This window comes from Leuresthes tenuis, unplaced genomic scaffold (assembly GCF_036924035.1).
Source record: "Leuresthes tenuis unplaced genomic scaffold, fLeuTen1.0.hap1 SCAF_12, whole genome shotgun sequence".
NCBI lineage: Eukaryota > Metazoa > Chordata > Actinopteri > Atheriniformes > Atherinopsidae > Leuresthes > Leuresthes tenuis.
Genome location: NW_027325366.1, coordinates 4,563,856 through 4,571,897, shown reverse-complemented (window position 1 = coordinate 4,571,897; position 8,042 = coordinate 4,563,856).

The window sequence follows — 8,042 nt, the reverse complement described above, 5'->3', positions numbered from 1 at the left end:
TATGTTTAGGCTGATTTATCCACACCCAGGCCTTCCTGTTCAACTGATCATGCATGAGCTGAAATGGGAAAGGCTGCTTTTCTTGGACTGCCAAATGACAAACTCAGTTTCGTAACTTCAACGGGAATCAGGATAAACTGCATTAGGCTTTGATTCCACTGCTCTTGATGTGAGGCAGCAAAAGAGGCCTGAACTGGATGAAGCTTGTGTTCCACTGGCTTAGAGGTAGATCCTGTGTGTGTGAGGCGGCTGTAAGAACATTGTGATGTGGTCATTGAAGGAAACTAAGAGTTCCGGACTGCCTGAGGTATGAGATCATTCAAATTAAAGCGCATGTCAATTACCAAATGCTAACAGGCAACCCATCAGTGCAAGTGCAGGGAAGCAGGCTGCCTGATGAAGCGGTGGACTCAAAGTGATCATAGGACTACTTTACAATTTTTGTTACACAAACTGTATTATGAATTTAACTTTCTCTCCTTACCCAAAAATAATGTAACCTAACAATTGTATGAGAAAAGTGTTTTATATGGAAACTCCAAATCCATATAAATCAGCATATCTAAAAGCTGCGGTCGACTTATGAAGCAAGCCGCATTGCTTTTAACATGGTCTTGCGTGCTGGTCCCCATTTGAAGCGGAACACTGTGGTGATATTAGCAGAGGTTGTAGAGATTTTGATTGCAGTTTGTCGTCCAAATAAAGTTGGGAATGAACAACACCACTAGGCTGTTCCAGACTCCTGTTAATTTTCTGAGGAAATACAGCATTTACCATCTCTGTTTGTCTTTTGTTGCCACTAAATGACCAAACAAGTTGCTTAACCCTCTGGCGTCTGAGCCATAATGACGTCATCACGTCGGCGTGATCAGATCGCATCCTAAGACGGTTAAGTGTTCCTATGTTACTGACACTTGCCTGAATTTGATGTTTTTGAAATATAAAGCAATGTAATAGCAATGCAATGCAATATCAAACTTTCAAATTAAATCAATTTATGTGTAATCTCTTTAACACAAATTAATCTTCCCACAAAGAACATGGCAGGGTGCCTCCTCCCCCTAATTAAACTGTGACATAAGATGAGTTTGACTCGAAACAGAAGGCTCTCGCAACAGAAATGCTTGACAGGAAGATAGTGGTTTACCAAAACTGTCTGGTCCCATCTTCCCTGATTCTGTATCTGTGTGTGTTCTGTTAATGAAAGACTTGCTTTCACGAGATCTGAAAGGATGAGGCTCTTGAGGACACATGCTGAGGTCTGCAGCTGAATCCTCTGCAGCGAACTCATCAGGAGAGAGTAACAGATGGAGAGAGCTGGAAAAAAGACAGTAGCTAATAAAAGAAAGAAAGGCTGAAACACAGAGACACATAGATAAGAAAATAAGAAAAGTGAGGAAGGAAGGAGCAAGGGAAGCAGACATGTTTGCCATGCTTGAAAGGAAAACAGTGCCATCTAGAGACCCCATCCAAGATTTGTGCACCAGTATGCACATTCAGTTATTAAGTTGTAGTCCACCTCTGATAGCTATGAGTGTTATTTTGTTTGATGTTTTCAGTTATTTACTGTAATTGTTCAACACTTTAATGAATTAATAACCTTGTTTCATTCTTTGTTAGGATTTTGTGGAGTCTAATAAAAGCCCTATTTATTGCAAATAAATAAAAAAAATGTATTGTAAATAAAAAAAGAATATTCACAGAAATCTTTCCTTTGAAGGCTTTTTCAAAAACATTCCCAGTCCATCTTCTCAGGTCTTTGTCAGAACCTTTTAACTGTGAGAGCCCTCATCTCCCTCTGCTGTTGTTCTCCCTGCTGCTTGTACCCAGGGTTCCCAGGCTGTGCATTTTCCTCTGGGCCAGTTATGGTTTGGCCAAAAAGCAGTTTTCTTAAGCATCATGACATCCTGACCCATTTATCAGCTTTCTCAACCATATCCAATGGCTACATCTAACCGCTCTCACGCATGTATTAAAGTATATTATGTTCTCGTAAAGATATCACATGTTACATTAGTACAACAGAAAAACAACATGTTAAGTTTTCTGTTTAGTGTGCACATTATGTCAGTCTTCAACTGGCAAAATACTATGTTTGCCATCTTAGTTTAGTGTGTTAGCAAAAGTTATAATAATATTTAGTATATAATGATAATTAGCATTTAACAAAACAAAAGTACAGGTTAGTGGGATGTCATTAGTTATAACAGTTATTATAGGTCATGTGCATTTTATGACACTTCAGAGGTAGTTTAGCAAAATGCTGTTGCAATATTTTATCAGAAACTTCCACTGTCAAGAGTTTCTTGCCAGGAAAAACACAATATTCAGATGGATTGATAATACACCACCTGTAGTTTTGGGATGGCATAAAGTTATATTCAATCTAATAGGCCTTTTTAATTCTGGCTGGGAAAAAAATACTTTCTCATTTCCGTTTGATTGCCCAGTGAGTTCCAAATAAAGTGGACTTCAGAGGGTATTTGGCCATGTTGCGTTAGAACTTTGAACTGTAGGGAGCAGAACAGGACAGCATTTCAGCTGATAAGAGAAATTACCCACTATTTACATTTTATTCATGTCTTCTCATAAAAATCCCTGTTGTCATTAATGATGCAATTTAGGATGTTAAGAAAAGAAAATCAAGATAAAAAAATCAAAATTAGTGAAGTAGCTCCATTTTTTTTCTTTTTTACAAAAAATGTATATTAGAACAATAACAACAACATCATAATAAATGAATTCATAGATAAATCAATTTGAAAAAAAAAATCAGCAATCACCGTTAAAAAGCCTTATAGCTGTGGGGATAAAGGACCTGAAGTTCTCAGTCCTGCAACGTAGTGAGATACTGCAGCTGCTCCTCTTTCCTGCCAGGATACTGTGGAGAGGATGTTTATTGTTCTCCAAAACCAAAGAATATAATTTCCTCCTCATCCGTTGCTCCACCACAGCACTGAGAGGGTCTAGCCTTCTGCCTACAACAGAATTGGCCTTTTTCACCAGTTTGTCCAGGCGCCTACAGTTTTTGTCTGTAGTGCAACTCTCCCAGCAGACAACAGCATAGAACAGTGCACTCCCAATGATAGTGTGATAAAACATGCATATCATATCACTGCAGACATTGAAGGACCTGGGCCGTCTCAGGAAGAAGAGACGGCTCTGGCCCCTCCTGTACACTGCTTCAATGTTGGCAGACGACTCCAGTTTATCATCCAGCACCACCCCCAGGTGTTTGCAGGTCTGGACAGTCTCTAACCCCCATCCATCAATGCAGACTGACTGTTATGGGGTTTTAGATCTCCTGAAGTCCACCACCAGCTCTTTGGTCTTGGTAGTGTTCAGGAGCAAACAGTTCTTTTTGGTCCAGCCATAGAGGGACTCCACAAGGTCCCTGTACTCCTTCTCCTGTCCACCGCGCACACATGCCACAACAGCTGTATCATCAGAATACTTCTGTATGTGGCAGGACTCTGAGTTGTACCTGTAGTTCGATGTGTACAGGGTGAAAAGAAAAGGAGCCAAAACAGTACCCTGCAGAGCCCCAATACTGCATTCCAGTGTTCCAGAAACACATCTCCCTGTCCTGACATACTGTGGTCTGGCAGTCAGATAGTTTATAATCCATGATGTCAGGGAGGGGGCCACATCCACATCTAGAAGCTTTTCTTTCAGTACGGGAGGCCGTATGGTGTTGAAGGCACTGGAGAAGTCAAAGAACATGATTCTCACATATGAACCAGGCACATCCAGATAAGCATATGCCCGATGCAGCATGTAAAGAATCGTGTCTTCCACTCCTATGTCTTTCTGGTAGGCAAACTTGAGGGGGTCAAGAATCTCAGCAACCTGCAATCTCATGCGACGAGTCTCTCCAAGGTCTTCATGATATGAGATGTCAAAGCCACCGATCTGTAGTCATTGAGCTCCAACGGTTGCCCTAATTTGGGAACCAGTATGAGACAAGACGTTTTTCACAGCACCGGGAATTTTTCCATCTGAAGACTCATGTTAAAGAGCCTCTGAAGAGGGACTGCTAGATGACCAGCACAGTCCCTCAGAAGGCTTGGACAGACTCCATCTGGGCCTGCAGCCCTCCCTGACTGAAGTCTCCTGAGCTCAGCTCCAACTTCCTCTGCCTCAGAGGTGGAGGTGTAGCTTGGCTCAGGAGGTCTGGTGGTGGAAGCTGCCATCGAGGTGGAGGTACAGCTGGACAGAAGAAGCCTGTTGGTGAGAGTTGCTGCGGAGGTGGAGGTGCAGTCAGACGGAGGAGGAGGCTTGGCGATGCGAGTTGCCATTGAGGTGGAAGTGCAGCTGGACAGTGGAAGCAGTATAGAGGAAGCAGCTGTAGTGGTGGGGGTGGAGGGAACAGCAGCAGAGGGGGAAAAAACCACACCATCAAACCTGTTGTGATGCTGGTTGAAAGTATTGGCTCGGTCCACATCACCTTCCACAGACAGAGTTTTTCAGTCTGTATCCAGAGATGGTCCTTCTGCCCCTCCACACCTACTTGGTGTTATTGTTCTCCAGCTGTCTCTCTACCTTTTTCTTCTACTCCACCTTAGCTCGACGTAGTGTCTTTTTAAGCTCCAGTTGTACACTCCTCCACCTTTCTCCATCCCCTTTCTGGAACACCCTCTTTTTCTGGTTGAGGAGGTCTTTGATGTCATTGGTGATCCATGGTTTATTGTTAGGATAGCACGTTACAGTCCTCACTGAAATCACAGTGTCCCTACAGAAGTTAATGTAGTCAGTGATGGTGCCGACCCTACTGTCCATGTCAATGTCCATTTCTTCTTCCTCCAACAGCACAACCCAGTCTGTGACATCAAAGCAGTCTCTCAATGTATCACATGCCTCTGGTGACCACTTCCTGAAAGATCTGGTAGTAACAGGAAGTCTTTGTACACAAGGTCTGTATGTAAGTTGTAGATAGACCATGCTGTGATCAGATCTACCCAGTGGTGGAAGAGACACGTAAGCCTCCTTTACGTTAGCATAGAACAGATCTAATGTCCTTTCTCCACGTGTTGGACAGTCCACATACGCCATTGTAGGTGCCACCAGGGGTGTTTCTAGTCACCTTGGGGGCCCTAGGCAAGAGTGACCATGGGGGCCCTCCCGGCCAAAAAACACCAAGAAGATAATTTAATCCAGAAATCTTTTATTTTAAATTACCAAAGTGCAAAAACGCATAAATACAAAGACTATAGAAAATTCTACATACAATATACTGTATAACATAACAAACACAACTGAAATGGGCAAAGTTTTCACAACCAAGCAAAAAAAGAAAAGTTTGTGGTCTTTTGTCCCATATCCACCTCCATGTCTGGGGATGCGCAGTAAACATGTGCTTGGTGAGACTGGGACAAAGTGGCATCACAACTTTTTAAATTATGTCAGATGATACATGTTCGAACTTACCACTTTCTCTTTTGTCTTCATCTTGTTTTTCCTTTTTCTTTTTGCATGCCCTGAAGGATATGCCTGCTTCATGTTTGCTTCGGTGAATCAAAAGTACGGCAGAAAGCCGGCATGTTGGGACAGGACCCCATAAGGGGATTCCAAACGTTTCGCTGCAGTGTCTATGGGGGTTTCATGTTGTGTCATTGATATGGATCAATATCGGTCGTATCTCGTGGGGTCCCTTAACAGCCACTAGCCAATAAACACCTAGTTGGGGCCCTATGGGGGGTTTCCCGATGCATTGACATTGCAGTGTCTAAAGCAGTTCAATCATATTGTTATAGATAAGGACAAATGTCAGTCCTAGGAAATTGCCTGGGTTGCCTGTCCCGTTGCGGCATCTCTGGGTGCCGCCCTCGGTGGAATGTAAACAACGATGATAACTGTATGGGAACTCTCTGGGTGCATAGTTCGCACGGAAACCAACTGACAGCAGTTCAATGTCAGGACAGCATACCCTCTCCTTAACGATCACTTTGCGGGGGTTAACCCTTTTCTGATAAAAAAAACAGGATAATATCCCCACCTTTCCGCTTGTACTCAGGTCTCAATCTGCTCGTACGGCTGTGAAGCCGGGAATGTCCCCACATGAATATGGTGTGTTGTCGTTCATCCAGAACTCAGACAGACAGATCAAACCACTCTCCTTATACAGCCGTTGGTTACACACAAGCGTGTCTAGCTCATCACACTTGTTTGGTAGCGAGTTAGCATTTCCCATAATCACATAAGAAAAGGCTTGTACCGCCACCTCCTGTTGTGCCTCTTTGCCATTAGTTTTCCTCCAGCTCTGAATTGGATGTTTAATTCCGTGTACAATCTTTTGACAGTGCCAACAGTTCTTCTCTTGTGTGCACTGCTCTACTGGTAGCAGTGTACATTGTCAAAAAATTTAAATAAAATTAAATGTAAACCAAAAGCAGATCATTCAATGTTTAGATTAAAATTAAAATTACATTTAATTATATAAACGACAAACAAAATTCAGAGCTACACAGACTTACTGATAAGGCTGGTGCACAGCAACCAGTATCAAAAGAGCAATGTTCAAAGCTATGAACATTTTCTCATAAGTTTAGGAAGACAAATTGTTGCCAAGATAAAACCACTCTATTGGCAAGCTAAGCTCATTTCGTTTGAATTAGCTTCGCAGTGAAACTGTCAATGTTAGCTCTCTGTTAAAAAATTACAACAGAGAGAGAGATTCGTCAGGTGATTGGGTGACCAGCATAATAAATTGCTGTCTGCACTGGTTAGATTGCAGCAAGGGCTCCCAAGTTTTGAATGCAGGCAAGAGTGAGAGATAATACGCAGTATATAATGGGAATTTCGCTCACGAGCACGCACACACACACACACTAAAAGGGGGATTTACTTGATCACTCCCCCCTGAGCTGTCACCTTATCGTGGTGGGGGAGTTTGCGTGCCCCAATGAGTCTGGGAGCTATGTTGCCCGGGGCTTTAAGCCCCTGGTAGGGTCACCCAAGGCAAACAGATCCTAGATGAGGGACCAGACAAAGAACAGCTCAAAAGACTCCTTATGATGAACAAAAAATTTGGACCTCGTGATCCCTTGCCCGGATATGGGACACCGGGGCCTCCCCCCGGAGCCAGGCCCGGGGGTGGGGCCCGGCAGCGGGCGCCTGGTAGCCGGGCCTGTGCCCATGGGGCTCGGTCGGGCATAGCCCGAAATGATGACGTGGGTCCCCCTTCCGACGGGCTCACCACCCGTGGGAGGGGCCAAGGGGGTCGGGTGCGATGTGAGCTGGGTAGCAGCCGAAGGCAGAGGCCTTGGCGGTCTGATCCTCGGCTACTGAAGCTAGCTCTTGGGACGTGGAATGTCACCTCTCTGTTGGGGAAGGAGCCGGAGCTGGTGCGCGAGGCTGAGCGGTTCCGGCTAGATATAGTCGGACTCACCTCGACGCACGGCTTGGGCTCTGGAACCAGTCCTCTTGAGAGGGGTTGGACTCTCTTCCACTCTGGAGTTGTGAGGTGGTGAGAGGCGCAGAGCAGGTGTGGGCATACTTATTGCCCCCCGGCTGTGTGCCAGTACATTGGGGTTTACCCCAGTGAACGAGAGGGTAGCCTCCCTCCGCCTTCGGGTGGGGGGACGAGTCCTGACTGTTGTTTGTGCCTATGCGCCAAACAGCAGTTCAGAGTACCCACCCTTTTTGGAGTCTCTGGGGGAGGCACTGGAGAATGCTCCTACCGGAGACTCCCTCGTTCTGCTGGGGGACTTCAATGCTCACATGGGCAATGACAGTGAGACCTGGAGGGGTGTGATTGGGAGGAACGGCCCCCCCGATCTGAACCAGAGTGGTGTTATGTTGTTGGACTTCTGTGCTGGTCATGGACTGTCCATAACGAACACCATGTTCAGACATAAGGGTGTCCATATGTGCACTTGGCACCAGGACACCCTTGGCCGCAGTTCGATGATCGACTTTGTGGTTGTATCATCGGACTTGCGGCCGTATGTCCTGGACACTCGGGTGAAGAGAGGGGCGGAGCTGTCAACTGATCACCACCTGGTGGTGAGTTGGCTCCGCTGGTGGGGGAGGATGCCGATCAG